Genomic DNA, 15,882 nt, shown 5'->3' with positions numbered 1-15,882 from the left:
CATTAAAAGAGCATTTTTCTAAATACCTATGTGCCCATTTCCCCACTCAAACTGTAGCGGGTTTAAATGTGAAAGGTCCCCCAGTTAGTGCTATTCCAGAAGGTTGTGGAAGCCTCACTGGGTGGGAGAAGTCAGTCACTGGGGGAGCTGGCCTGGTGGGGAGGGGTGGTACAGCCTCGCCCCACTTCCTCTCTGTTCCCTGCTTCCTGACGGCAGATGAGATGTGACCTGCCCCCTCAGGATCCTGCCACCACGCCTTGCCTGCAATGGATGAACTTTAACCTCCAAAATGGTGGGTGCAGATAAGCCCTCCCTCCCTTGAGTCGCTGCTTGACAGGTGTTCAGACCGGCTGCAGGAAAAATAATCAATACCCGAAGAGTTCAGCATCTTACTCACCTGCCCACAACTTGACGCCTGAAAGACCTCTAAGCCAGCCAAGCGTGGCAAACACAGCTCTAGCAGGCCTTGCCCTTTTCCCCCATTCCCTCTGCCTGGCTGAAAACCATTCCAAAGCCAGCCAGCAAGATCTGTCTATTCTCTTATTTGGCCACTTTCTCCTCCTGAAGCTGACTGAAGCAGTCCTTTGCCCCAACCCCTGGGATAAATACCCCTTCTCCCTCTCCCTTGTTCCCCTCCCCTTCTCCTTCATCCTCTGTCTCCTGTCTTTGTCTCTTATTTCCTGCTCTTTGTCCCTCTGGAGCAAATAAATCTCCTTTGTGCTGAGAACTTCGTCTTGGGGTGTATTGAGCGGATACCGGTCCCTTCAATGTCAACTTTTTTCTTTGCTTTGTCTCTTCAGGCAAATAGACACGAATCTAATCTCTTTCAGATCTCTGCCTTAGATTAGTTTTCCTCCTGGTTACACTGTCTTCCATCTTGAATTTGCATGGCTTGGATGGTAGAACCCACTGTGGCTCAAGGTTTCCTTTAACAGCCACATTTCCTATTTGCTATGCCCTAAGCACTGTCAGATTTCATCCACCGGAGCCTTAAAGGGAGCACCAAGCCATATAGATCCAAATGGTGAGATACACTCCAAAAATGGCAAACAGCGATGTGTTTTGAATGAGAAATGGCCACAGCCTCATAACTTGGAATATCTGCTCCCAATAGCCTTGGTGCTATTTGGGGAGGCTATGGAATGCTAAGGAGGTGCAGCCTTGCTGAAGAAGTGCACAAGTGGGGTTAACAGCCTGGCATATACTTCCTGTTCTGTTTTCTGCCAGCGTCTGGATAAAAATGTGACCGGACACTTCCCTGCTCCTGTCACAGGCCTCCCGGCTTGTCGTCATGTCCTCCCACCATAATGGACTCTGTCCCTGTGGAGCTGTAAGCCCAAATAAAACCTTCATTCTCTGAGTTGCTTTTGGTCTTGGCACTTTATCGCAGCAACAGAAAAGTCTGCATGCACGAACCTCCACTCTCATGCCAGCACGAGAGAGTCCCGTTCCACACAGGGAATGTCAGCTCAGAAATCCAGCTGGCAGTTACCAATGCAGGCTCTCCAACCCTGCAGCCCTGCTCCACCAGCCAGGGCAGTCATTCTCCCCTGGAGGCAGTGGGCAGGCCCCAATGTCTATCCCTGCACCTCTTGCAGAGGTGCTAGGATTCCAGCACGGATTCTAGTATCCGATTCTAGGCCTAGCGATTTCCAGGTAAAAAGCAAGGTTGATCACCTGTCTGGTTCCTCCTTAAACAAGTACAGGAATGTTGCCTGGGACCTGAGAACTGGCCTTCCCTTCATCTGACAGTCATTATCCCACTGGCTTCTATCTGCCAGAGGTACCACAGGGGCCCAGACAGGCTTTAGGAAGGGAGGGCATTAAAACACACCTTGAGAATAACAGAGAGAATCCTCTTATTATTAAGGCCGTCATTGCTGATAGCCAAGACTACCTGCAAAATTTGTGTGGCTCAGGGCAAAGTGAAATGAAGGACCATTAAGAACTTCAAGATGACTGGAGGGGGGTGGCTCAGTTGACAAGGTGGTCTCTGCCACGTGTATGAAGTCCTGGGTTAACTCCCTCCTACCACAAGGAGGAGGAGGAGGGAGAGGAAGCAGAAGAGAAGAGAGAGGAAGAATAAGAGAAGGAAGAAAAAAAAACTAGAGAAAAGAGAAAGCAAAAAGGAGGAGAAAGATGAAAAGGAAAAAGAGGGGGAAAAGAGGAGGAAGAGGAGGAGTGGGGAAAATTACATCAAGATCATTAAACCAAGCCCCAGGGCCTGTGGTATTCGATAGCACACACATCCATGAAGGGAATCTTGAACATAAGGTACATAAGTGGGGAACTTAAGGAACATAAGTGGGGAACTCCTGTGATCTAGGAAACTAAACCATATTTCCATCCAATTGTTCACTATGGCACCTCTGCTTTAATACACATCTCCAGGATGGAGAGTGGTAGAGAAAGGCACCAGAGGTAAGCGTTCGTACACACACATACACACACACAAACACACGCACGCACCACGCACACGCACACAAACACACACACAAGGGTCCTGCACACCTACCCACAAGTACACACCCCAAAATAAAGGGGAAAAGCATAACAAAGAAGGGTAAGGACACTAGCTTACCGATGGCAAATCCAAAATTAGTTCCTCCACGGTTACCATATCCAGTCCAAGCCTGTCTGCCAGAATTTCAAATATGTATTTGAATAAGGGGTCAATTCTCATTCTCCGGTTTTCCCTTGCTTCTCTATATCTTGCCTAAAAGAAGTGAAAAACAGACATGAAAATGTACCGTACGTAAACATGAAGAGATGTATTTTCGAAAAAAATGGAAAGGTCTCGGGGCTTTCCCAGGCCTGGCCCTGTGAGCTGCCAACCTGTCTCTCCTTGAGGGTCTCTTGGAGGTTTGGAATGCCGCTCATACTTCGGCGGTACTTGGAGGACCGCCGGGAAGACTGTCCATCCGACATCACAGACTGCACGGGCCTCGGGGCGAGCCTCGGCCGGACCCTGCTCGGGCCGGCGTCGGTGTCTTCCGACAGCGTTATCTCCTCGTCTGAGGGAATCAGGCTCCGGTAGTCAGTCACCGAAGGAGCTGGGCCCTGGGCAGACATGGACGTGGTGTCCGTGCCCGCGGTGAACTGGGTCTCCTCGCCTCCGGTGATGGATTGGTAGTCCTCTTCTTTGGAGGTCGGGGCCACGTCCATCTCCGAGGTCAGGGGCTCCGAGGTCAGGGGCTCCGAGGTCAGGGGCTCCGAGGTCAGGGGCTCCGAGGTCAGGGGTTCCGAGGTCAGGGGCTCCGAGGTCAGGGGCTCCGAGGTCAGGGGCTCCGAGGTCAGGGGCTCTGAGGTGGGGGGCGCCGTGTCCTCCTCGGAGGGCGGGGCCTGCTCTGAGAGAGGGGTGGTGTCCTCCTGAGAAGGGATGGGCGGAGCTTCCTCTGTCGTGGAAGGATTAACCTCCTCGCTCGCTGGAGGTGGCGGTGGCGGTGGTTCCTCTGGGGGTGCCTCTGGGGGTGCCTCTGGTGGTGCCGCTTCTGCGTCCCTGTCCCTGTCGTCGGGCTCCATCCTTCAAAGAGATTTCCTCCTGCAGAAGATCTTCAACGTCAAAATCTGCAATCAGAAAGCGTTCTCCTTGAGAGCAGTGCAAGTAACTTGGCCGTCGGGTGTGTTTCTTTCTGCCAACGATGGCTACTCTTGGTTGTCAACTGGACACGCTTGGGGTGGATGGAACCTCGGTTGAGGAATTACCTACATCAGACTGGCCTGTGGGCATGTCTGTACAATAATTTCCTGGTTAATTGAGAGTAGAGGGCCCATTGTGGGAGCTACCATCCCTAGTGGGCCTGGGCTGCTTCAGAAAGGTAGAAACAAGCAAGAGGGATAACTTTCTTTCAGGGTCCCTACCAGCGCTGGCTGTTGCTTGAGTTCCTACCCTGACTTTCCTCAGTGGTGAACTGTGACCTGAAAATATAAAATTAAACCCTTTCTTCCCCAGGTTGCTTTTGATCACGGTGTTTATCAAAAGCCACAGAGAGCAAACTAGGACATTCCCCTTAAAGCTACACGGGTAGCAAACAAATAAACAAACCCATCTACTCCTTTACCATGGTATCTGAACAAGCTAAGATTGCAGGGATTTTTTTTTTTTTTTTTTTTTTTTTTTTTTTTTTTTGATGACAGCAACCACACACATGTTTCTTCAAGGCGAGGCGCTCACTTGATTTGAGTATGGTGCTAGAAAAGCTACGCCATCTTCCGAAGTCTGTCATTTAAAAAAATGCTGTTATGAATCCTGCTACTTTGTATAGTGGGTTTGTTTGTTTGCTTGCTTGCTTTCAAGACAGGGTTTCTCTGTGTAGCTCTGCTATCCTGGACTCGCTTTGTAGACCAGGCTGGCCTCAAACTCACAGCGATCTGCCTGCCTCTGCCTCCACAGTCCTGGGATTAAAGGTGTGTGCCACCTGGTCCCAGCCTGTAGAGTGGTTTTAAAAACAAATAAATAAAATAAACAAAGCATAAGCCCGTGGTGGTGGCACGAGCCTGTCTATCTGCCTGTTTACCACAGGTCTGCCTGGTGCCTACAGCGTTAAACCAACACTTTACATCCCTGAGCCTGGAGTTGCAAGCAGTTGCGAGCGGCCACGTGAGTGCCGGCCTCTTCAAGAGGAGCCAGTGCCCTCAACCACGGAGCAGAGCCCGCAGTTCACGTAGGGAGCTTTCTAAACTTAGCTCCACCATTCCGCCTTCCTACTTCAGACTCCTTCCTGGGGAAAGAGAGATGGGTTCGTGGTGAAGAGCGGCCACGGTGCTTACAAGGAAGTGAGGTTTCACTCTGAGACCCACATGGTGGCTCATAACTGCTTGTAACTCTAATTCCAGGGCATCCAAAGTCACCTTCTGGACTCCACAAGCACCTGAAGACTGACACACACACACACAGACATGCATGCATGCACACACACGGGTAAAACTGTGTTGAAACTTTTAGTAGATAGTGAAATTGAAAAAACAATCTCAGGAAATAGAAATTAATTTACTGTCTACATGCATTATGTATGTATGTGTTAATGTGTATATAGCAGCAAAGTCAAGAAAGAAGAAAAACACCTTGGAAACAATTGCAATGTCCCTGAATATAGGACTTACTACATAATTTTTTTTCTTTCTTCAATCCATAAAGTTTTAATACAAACATTAGTGACAAAGAGCATGAGGCAGAGATACACATAAAAGCATAGAAAGGTCTTCAGACACATTGTGATAGGCTGAAGAAGTGGCTCAGAGGTCAAGAGCACTCCTGCTTCTACAGATGACCCAAGTTCAATTCCAAGGACCCTTCTCAAGTACCTCACAACTGCTGGTAACCCTGGTTCCAGCGGATCTGACGCCTCTGGACCTCATGGGCACCCATACTCAGGTTCCCATATCCATACAGGCACAGCTATGCACACAGTAAACTAGGAAAATACATGTGGTTACATTTTTAAGAAGAACAAGAACCTGGTGAACACCTTTAAATTCCAGTAATTGGAAAACAGAGACAGGAGGATTGTGGACTGACGGCTGGGTCACACAGGAAAATCCTGTTTCAAGCAAACAAATAAAGGTTAGGTAAATAATCATGAAAGTCAAGATATAGCACACTGTACCATGATACCAACTGTATAAAAATCTTAAAGCGAAGCCCAGCACAGTGGTGCACGCTTATAGTCCCAGCACTCAGGGAGGCAGAGGCAGGTGGATCTCTGTGAGTCTGAGGCCAGCCCGGTCTACAAAGCCAAGGCTACACAGAGAAACCCTGTCTTGCAACAAAACAAAACAAAATCTTAAAGTGTATAGATGGGAGGATAACATTTCATTGATTGACTCTAAGATATGTTAAGAAGGGTTAACTGACCCAAGCATAATTAGCTCATGCTTGTAATCTCTGCATGCAGGAAGGTAACTATTGCCACTAGTTTTAGGCCAGCCTACGTACTGAATTCCAGGGTATCCTGTAAGATCTTGTCTCAAAAATAAATAAATGAATGCACACACAAGTAAAGATATAAGCACATAAATAAATAAATAAGAAATGTTTTCATTGGGCTGAGAGATGACTCAGGGGTTAAGAGTGAGAGGTTCAAAAACTTAGAGTTAATTCCTGGGACTGGGGCAAAATCACCAGCTCACGGTCCTTTCAAAGCAGAGGTCAGCAGCAGTCTCCCGCCCAGATAAACCTTAGGGTGTGACTAGGGTCACATAGTCCCTAAGAAAGCCCATGGAATGTGTTAACTCCTCCTCCCCCTTGCTACAGCCTAACCTGCACATAACAGGGATAACAGGGCAGTACCCGGGGTCAGGTGCCCCCAGGTAGCTGGACCTGACCATTTGCAGTTTGGGCGCCTAAAATCAAACCAATCATTTTAAAGGTCAGCTCCCCTAGAGACCCTTTCACCCAATCCTGTAATGCCAACACTTGCACTTCCCTGCTTGCATTTTTTCCCCTTAAAAACCCAGGTCTCCCCGAGCTGGGGGTCCCTTGCCCCTTTGTTCTTGTAAAGGGCAGTCACCCAGCTCAAGTTTGTAATAAAGACCCTTGTGTGTTTTACATCGGACTCAAAGCCTGTTGGTCATTTGGGGACTTGAGATCTATTATTTCAAGAGCACTGGCTGCTCTTCCTGAGGCCCCAGGTTCAATTCCCAGCGCCCACACGTCTGCTCACAACTTCCTGCGGCTCCAGTCCCAGTTATCTGATGCCTCTTCTAGTTTCCACTGGCATCAGGTACAGACACACATACAAGTAAAATATCCATTTGCAAATAAAATTGTAAACTTAAAAAAAAAAAGAAAGGTTTTCATTAAGTTGGGCATAGTGGCTCATGCCTTTAATCCCAGCACTCATGAGGCAGAGGCAGAGTTTCAGTCCAGCCTAGACTACATAGTCAAGTTTCAACATGGCCAGAGCTACATAGTGAGACTCTGTCTAAAAAAATAAATGAAAATAAATTAGAAAAAGAAATGCTTCCTTGACGGAGCTTTTTTTTTCATCTTAGCAACTCTTCACTATGTAATTACACAAATGTACTTTGCATGCATATAATTGCATAAAATTCCAATCGGTTTTCCTTTAGATTTGATTTAAAAATACGGTAAGCTGTCTAAACAGGGAGCAAAATCAATCACTAGCCATTGTCACTTTGAGCGGAAGAGGTGCTGAAGAGAACCTTATTTCTCAATGTTATGTCTTTCTGTTTGATACTTTTTTAAAGTGTGCACATGCCATTGCTTGTGTTATGTGTCGAATGTGTGTTCATATTGTTTCTCCACATATCTTAAGACTTAAATTTTAAGCTCTAAGACTGGGGAGATGGCTCATCTGGTAAAGGCCCTTTGCCATTGAGCCTGATGACCTGATTCCCTGAGTTCCAGTCCAACCTGGTCTACGTAATGAGTTTCAGGATAGCCATTTTGCAGAGCATAGCTATTTTGCATAGAAAAGCGAAATAACTGATTCTTGAAAGTTGTCCACTGACCCCTGGGCATGTGCCTTGGCACTCATGGCACACACATATACAATAAATGTAACTAAAATAAAATAAAATTTGTTACACACGATAAGTAATTAAAATCGACCAAAAATTAAAATTTAGGATCTCACATTGGGACTATGTATTAGGGTTAAATTGTGTATGCAAGGCCGTAGGTTTAATGGCCTGCAGCAAATAAAATAATTAAAAGCTAAATTAAAACTTTGGACCTAGAATTCCCTATGAGTTTATCTCAAGCATTCACACTCTACTGACCTCAAGAATACAGCATAAACTGGGTCTGTGGCACATGTTTTTAATCCCAGCACTCAGTGAGTTCAAAGCCAGCCTGGTGTACAAAGCAAGTCCAGGACAGCCAAAGCTACACAGAGAAATCCTGACTCAGAAAAGCAAACAAGCAAGCAAACAAACAAACAGCCTAACTAGTGAACACGTGTTTTCCTTTTCCCACATATAACCACACCCAATCCCCATTCTCAATTCAAAATTTGAAGTTCAGAGAATTTCCACAAAGTTACCACCTGGTCACTTTCAGAAACAACCGGAAGTAGAACCCGAGTTTGCAAAGCTTCCAGAGAGCCTGGAAGCCAGCGTGCACTTTGGGATGCTTATAGGCGCCACGGTTAGCCAGTTGTTCCTAGTTTCTTTCGGACCTGACAGCTACAGAATTCTTCCCTCCCTCTCTCCCTCCCTCCCTCCTGTCTTCTCTTCCTCCTTCCTTGCTTCTTTTCTTTCTCCTTCCCATCCCTCCTTGTTTCTTTCCTTCATCTCCCCCACGTACACCATGCATATACTAGTAATTTACCGTCAGGTGCCTCACCCCCTAACCCATAACTTTCACTTTTAAAAAGGAGCGGACCAGGATGTGGAGTCAGACACCTTACCCATGACGTAGATTGACAGGTAGCACCCGCACCTGATAGGTGGTAGTTGCTACACCCACCGATCAGAGGTTTGCCGGGAAAACCACTTACTCGCTCTTCCTGCAGACTGGGGGGTGGCTGTCTGGAACCTTAGGGCACCGAGGCGGGTCGCAAAGGTGGCTGCTTTGGTAGAGCTGTCTCGGCCTCTGCTGCCACTCAGGGCTCAGCCGTTGAGAGTACACAGGAGGTTGGGGGAAGGCGCCTCGCGCTGGCTCCCGCAAGACGCCGCTCTCCGCGGCGTGCCTCGCTGGGGGGTGCTGCAAGGCAAGTGCCTGCCCATCAAATAACTCACCGCTGCCGAGACTCTGCTTAGGGGGCTCCGGACACAGAGGAGCCTGCGCCTGGAGACGGTAACGAGGAGGGTGGGTGCCCTGGTCCTTTACGCTCATAAAAAAAGCGCTGCGAGAATTCAGTCATGTGCCAGAATCTTGAGAGCCTTCTAGAAAGCCTGCTAACAATGTTTTCTATGAACTTCACATTTCCTGAAATTGCTTAGCGTTACATTTGAGTGACGTATTTACTTAGTTTGCTAGGTCTGAGAAAAGGGACGTGATAGCGTTATACAGTCTGAGACCCCTGGGATAAAGACCTCAAATTCAATCCAATTTTAAATGAAGGGTTCATTGTTTGCTGCTAGCAGGACCACAGCCTTCAAGCCAAGTCTCAGGCGTGTCAGACAGGAAGGGTACAGAGAATGATTTTTTAAAGACGAAAACCACAATAGGACCTTCAATATCTGGGCAAGCAAGCAAAAAGTTGGTCTGTTTTTGCCAAGTTGAGTGGTCAGGACACCAACAGAATCCTTGGGGGACGGGGGTGTGTCTGTGAGCAAGGTAAAGAAGCCCAAAAAAAAACAAAAACCAACCAACCAAAAAAAAAAACCCCAAAAACCCAAAACAACAACAAGAACAAAGCAGCAGTTAATCATATCCCTGTCATAGCAAAGCAGATGGTTAGGGCTGTGAGGGTCACTAAGTCGGGGTGCTTGCTGGGAACTCATCTTCCATGAATGTGAGTCTAGGTTAAACAGTCATTAAGGACTAAGATGGAGGCCTAGCACAGAACAGTGTCAACCTGATGGACTTAGGATGGCTTAGCAGCGCAGCCAGTCAGTGAATCTGGGAGGGTTGACTGTGATGATGGGGTTGACTGAGGTGGGAGGCTCATCCCACAATAGAAGACACCATTCCATGGGCTGAGGGCCTGAGTGAGAGGAGACCTGAGCCAAGGGACAGCACTGTCTCTCCCTGCTTCCCAACTTCTGACACAGTGTGATCAGCGGCCTCAGACTTCTTAGGGAATAAACCCTGGGACTAGGAGCCAAAATTAACCCTTCCCGCTTTAAGTTGCGTTTGTCAGACATGTTGATTGGTGACAAGTACTGAGACAGGGCAGCTTCACTGTAACAGCACTTACGCCGTGGTTTGGGCCCCTCTCCCTTTGCAGGTTTTTTTTTTTTTTTTTCTAGAGCATCCTGGGAAGAACCATCTTAGAGCACACATCCAGTCCACTATGATTTGTAAAAGAAAAAAAAAATCACCTTACCCATGAATGTGCCATTGCCATCTACCTCATAAATATTTATTAAAACAACAAACAAACAAACACAACTTCTTAAAATCCGCAACAGAGGGCTCACTGTGCTGGCATCCTCCCTCAGAACAACTCACTTCGATCTCTTTGGAGTGCTTGCTTCGCTTTGCTAAATAGGCTGCTCCCCTGCTGTCCCTTGACTGAATTCTTTCCTCTGAGAGGTCAAGAGCCAAGAGAACCTTTGTAACAGATATCAGTTTAAACAAGCGTGCACGTGTGAGAAGAGCCACCAGGCCGCCGTGGAGAGCATGAGGTCTAGGGTGAGGTTGTCTCTGTGGGACACAGGGAATGTCCAACCTCAAGACCTGACATTGAGTGCCCGAGCTGCTTCCCCAGCTAACAAAGCCACGAAATAAGGTCCCAGCACACACCACGTGACGAGAGCCCAGGAGACAGAGACCGGCTTATGTACTGTTCGCCATACGAGATGCTAAGCCCTTCATCTAGATTCCTAAAGTGCCCACAACTGCGCCCAATGAGGCCATTGGTAGCAGAGACGCTGGTGACCCCTTGTGCCCGTTCCATCATTTATTAGGTTCATAGGCACCTCTTTCCTGTTCGTGGAGTTTTCTTATCCTCTTTTGGCAAGGATTAAGCTCCTGGCCATCTTTCCATGTCATGCCTTTATTTATCCTGACCTAGTTAAGAAACAAATTACAGAATAGCATATCCTATAGAGTTCTAAATATATTCATATATCTTAGCTGGTGGCTTATCCCTTTAAAAATACGTTGTAAAGAAATAATAAGAGAGGCTGGATAGGTAGCTCAGCCGTTAAGAATGATAGGGCAAAGGGTGGAGTTCAGCGTCTAGCCTCAGCTCAGAGTTTCCTCAGTCACTTACATAACCCCAGTGCTAGGGGATCCAAAGCCCTCTGTTGGCCTCCGTAGGCTCCTGCACACACCCACATACACACAGGCACCAAAGGGCAAGCAAGAAGAAGACATCTTTTAAAAAAGAAACAGAGGCAGAACGTTTGTCCGGATGATAGCTGTTGCTCTGCTTGCTGTGTTCTCAGGCACCATGACTCATGCAATAGATTCATTAGGTTCGGCAGGGTTCGTGGAACACTGCCAAATGAGAACACTCTGGAGACGCCCAAGACACAGGAAAGCTATGAGTAAAGCAGAGGTCTCTTGAGGCATAGGAAGAAGTAAACACCAAGTAGCATGTGATACAATATCACACACACACACACACACACACACACACGACACACACACTGAGGTGGGAAGACCCCTCCCTCTATACGTGGTGTTACCATTTCATGGGCTGAGATCCTGGACTGAGTACAAAAGAGCAAGTATAAGACATTAAACGGCCTAGACCTTCCTTGAGAATTAGATGTTCTCAAAAAATACAATGAAGGGTGTTTATGGAAAACATTTAGCACAGTACTATATGGCAATGGCCTAACCAGCGTTATCTACTGTCACCGGCAGTTTAGTACAGCATAGTAACACAGTGAACAAAAGTACTGAACAGGAAATCAGAAAACCTAAGATTCAGTATATAAATTTGCCTACTTAGCTAATAATTAATTAGTTGACTAAACCTAATTGTGGAATCTGTCTATGCTTGTGTGTCCTCCTTTAAAAACAAAATGTCCCAATTTCATTGCAGTTTCAAAACTCTAGAATTTCATAATGGGTTTTCTTTCTAGCCTCAACAGCTAGGGAAAAGGTAATGCTGCTGACAAAACCAAAATGGCCAAACAAATTACTCAAAACGCTTAGATGTCACAGGGTAGATGCAGTGCAACTGTGAAGGTCATCAGTGTTTGTTATGCTGTCATGGTCCTAACATAACTGCATAGTCTCATTGCGGGATAATAAATTAAGTAGCCAAACATTTCCATAAAACATCTATAATTATTTTTTAAGACTTATTTTATTCATGTGTGTGACTGTCAGTATATGTCATTTGAGTGCAGGTGCCCACTGAGGCGAGAAGAGAACAGTAGGTCTCCTGGAACTGGAGTCACAGGTTATTGTACACTGACCAACACAGTGCAGGGAACTGAAGAGCAGCAAATGCACTTGTATGTAAATATTAAATAACCCTACATGGCTAATTTCTATAGCCACAGTGCGCGCACACACACACACACACGAACACACACACACACATGTTCGAATTTAGTTGCGCTTTCTATTTAAAAAGAAACCTACCAATGTAGAAACTCAGACACCTGTCAGTAGGAACCTAGTTAAGTCATAATATGGTGCCCATTAAAGACAATTATATTCATGAAGCCATTTTAAACACTGTGATAGTTGACCTTATTAGGTTGGCTAGACTTAGCATTGTCACGGGAACAGTTCTCTGTGAGTCTCCATCTGGATGTTTCTAGAAAAGATTAATTGAGGAAGACCCCAGGCTGAAGGTGTACAGTCCCACCGTACTGGCCAGGGTACAGAACTGCATAAAAATAAGAAAGTGGCCAGGTGGTGGTGGCACACGCCTTTAATCCCAGCACTAAGGAGACAGAGGCAGGTGGATGAGGCCAGTCTGGTCCACAAAGCAAGTTCCAGGACAGCCAGGCCTACACAGAGAAACCAAGTCTTGAAATCAAAATAAAACAAAACAAAATAAAATTAAAAAATGTGAGCCACCACCTCAGCTTCCATGGTTTCCCCATTGTGACAGACTGTGTCCCCTATAAATCTGAGGTAAACCCCTCCTTGCTGAAGTTGCTTCCTAGGTACCATTCACAGCCAAGAGTCAAGTCGTTTATACAGACTTTACAGTAGATTTTTAGTCCACAGTTCAAGGCACAGTCCTGCTCATCAGGAAAGTCAGGGCAGAGGGAGCCTTAAGCAGCCAGTCAAGTGGCATCCATAGCCTAGAGACAGAGAGCCTGTAGCCAGGTTGCTTCATTCTTTTTATCCAGTTCAGGAATCCCTTGCCAAGAGGATAGTAGTACCTACATTGGGTGGGTTTTCACATATCAGTTAAATCAATCAGGATAATCCCCCTCAAGAATGCTCAGAGGCCTGCTCTCAAGTCATTCTAGGTTCTGAAAAGCTGCAGCAGCAGCTAACACAAAATCTCTCTCTATTTTTTGTTTTTTTGAGACAAGGTTTCTCTGTGTAGCCCTGGCTGTACTGGACTGCTCTCTGTAGACCAGGCTGGCCTCGAACTCACAGAGATCCTGCCTCTGCCACCACCACCCCAGCTGCCATCTCAATTTCTTAAACTTGATCTTTACCAAAGAAAAGTAAAGTAACAGATGTACACCCCTGACCCTGGGTGGCTCTGTGTCCCCCAAGAAAGATGTCTACGTCTTAATGAATTCCCCGTATGTGTGAATGTGGTGTTATTTGGTAATGGAGTCATGACAGATGTGGTTACTAAGGACCTCAAGGTACTGTTGTGATGCTTTGGGCTCTACATTCTATGGCTCATGACCTCATCAGAGAGAGAAGTGAATTGGAGACACAGAGCCACAGGGAAGAGGTCCACATACAGACAGAACAGAATTGAATTTTGTGCAGCTTTAAACCTTCAAAGTCAAAACCAGGCGGTAGTGACACACCCAGCACTCAGGGGGCAGAGGCAGGCGAATCTCTGTGAGTTCAGGGCCAGCCTGGTCTACAGAGTGAGTTGCAGGGCAGCTAAGACATAGAGAGACCCTGTCTTGAAAAAACAAAACAAAAACAAAACAAACAAAAACCAACAGCTACAAAAGCAAGCAAACAAACAAAACCCCTTAAAAGTCTGGAGCCATCAAAAACTGGAAAAAAGGAAACATTCTTCCTTAGAGCCTGTAAAGGGGAGCATATAAAAAGAATGAATTTCACTGCCGGGTGGTGGCAGCGCCCACCTTTAATCTCAGCATGGGGGAGGCAGAGGCAGGCAGATCATTGTGAGTTTGAGGCTAACCTGGTCTACAGAGTGAATTCTCTCAAAATACAAATATTGCCAGCCTAAAAGCAAGATGTCATATATTAAATGTGTTTGCTTTGGGGGAGACATTCTTTAAAATTGGAGTTATAGGGCTAACACAAATAATAAAATCTGTTTGTATTTTCTAATTGTAACTGAACTTGAAACCCTGCACATGTAATGAAAAACCAAACATGTACTCTGTACCACGTGGCTAATCATTAGTCTGTCTTTGCTCTGTGAAACTTGTATAAACAAAGAAGCACCTGGTTGCTGGTGGATCAGAGCCACAGAAAAAGCCTGATTCCTAGACAGTCAGAGCTACTAAGTTCCCCTGACCATGGAACTTGACTCCCCCCTCCCCTCGAGGACTCCTTATCTCCACTTCAGGACCTGAAGACCCTCCACTTTCCTCTCTATGCTGGCACACCCCTTGTGCCCCAAATGGAACTCTTGGGCTGGGATGTAGCAGTTGGCAAAGTGCTGAGCCAAATCCCAGCACTTGGGAAGTGGAGGCAGGAGGATGAGTTGCCCAAGATCCTCATCTGCTATAACTAGTTCCAAACCAGCCTGGTCTACATGGCACCTTGTCTCAAAAACAAGGGGGTAGAAGAGCTCTTTGGAACATGTTGGAATTCATAGTTTCTTAAATAGCGACCATTTCTAAATTGCTCTTTCCCCCACCCCCGCACAATCCCTATACCTCCTTCAACTTGTATATATAGTACTTACATTTTTAGCCTTTAAAAAAAAGGTATTATAAAATATTTACACTATTAGAGAAAAATAAAGAACAATACAATGATCATCCGTTTGCCTAATGTGCACCTTAAATTGAAGTAAAGTCAACTCTTATATTCCCTGGAGCTCTCCCACTCTGGCTTTCTGTCTCTAGGATGCTCCTTAGGAAAAATTCTGTTCTAGAACCTGTTTACACCTAGAAGCTTCTAGATTCCGTGACTAGATTTTATTTGGCCAGAAATAACTACCTATATTATTTTGCATATTTTAAATCTTTTGAAGATGATCCTGTGTTCTCTATTTTGCACATCTACCTATTCTTCTCTTTGCTACTTTTTATTTCTTTATCTCTTTTCATTAATTGGTGAAAAATAAAAAGTTTACATAGTTTGCACACTGAACTTGTGTTGGCCTTCTGTGTGTATATGGCCCGTACCTCCTTCACCCAGACCTTTTCAATGGTGCCTCTTCTTTTACATTTTGTAAAATTAGACATATCAACTCCTGCCACATTTCTCTTCATGGTGTTGCTGCTCATGCTGTGGTAGAGATGAGAGAGGGGGTGGGGGAGGGATAGAGGCAGAGGGAGAAGGAGAATCAAAGCTACCTCTATCTATCTATCTATCTATCTATCTATCTATCTGTCTGTCTATCTATCTATATCTATTTTAGACAGGGTTTCATAAAGTCCAGGGCTGTCCTTGAATTCACTACCTAGTCCACACTGGCCTTAAACTCCTCATCCTCCTACCTCTACCTTCCAATTACTGGGATTTCAGCTACTGTGGCGAGAGCCACCACACCTGGTCAACCACAGTGTTTCGGGGTCCACTTAAGTCCAACATAAATCAAGTGCCAAGTCAATGCAGAAGACAAACATTTATTGAAATCAAGCCATTACTGATAGATCAGGGCTGCAGAATAGACTCTGGGAGCTGATCTACCGATCTTGAGGGAACATTGTACAGCATATTTAAAGAATGAAACCATAAAGCAAGAGAGAGCGGGGGTGGGCTGCAACACTGTTCAATCATGGTTTGACATAGGGGTTGAGCAAGGGAGTTTCCTTCAGTCAGCTAGGAGTAGGTTCCTGGGCCTGGGAACATGAACTTAGTTTGATCCAGCCAGCAAGATGGAGAAGTTGTTCTTGAGATGTCTGGACTCAGACAAATGTCACCTTACAACAGAGGTTGTTCAGCTATTGACAAGTCCCTAGCTCTGCTAGGGCCTGCAATCTTGAACTTAGTTT

Source organism: Meriones unguiculatus, chromosome 16, assembly GCF_030254825.1.
Source record: "Meriones unguiculatus strain TT.TT164.6M chromosome 16, Bangor_MerUng_6.1, whole genome shotgun sequence".
Classification (NCBI taxonomy): domain Eukaryota; kingdom Metazoa; phylum Chordata; class Mammalia; order Rodentia; family Muridae; genus Meriones; species Meriones unguiculatus.
This window is presented reverse-complemented; position numbering follows the sequence as displayed.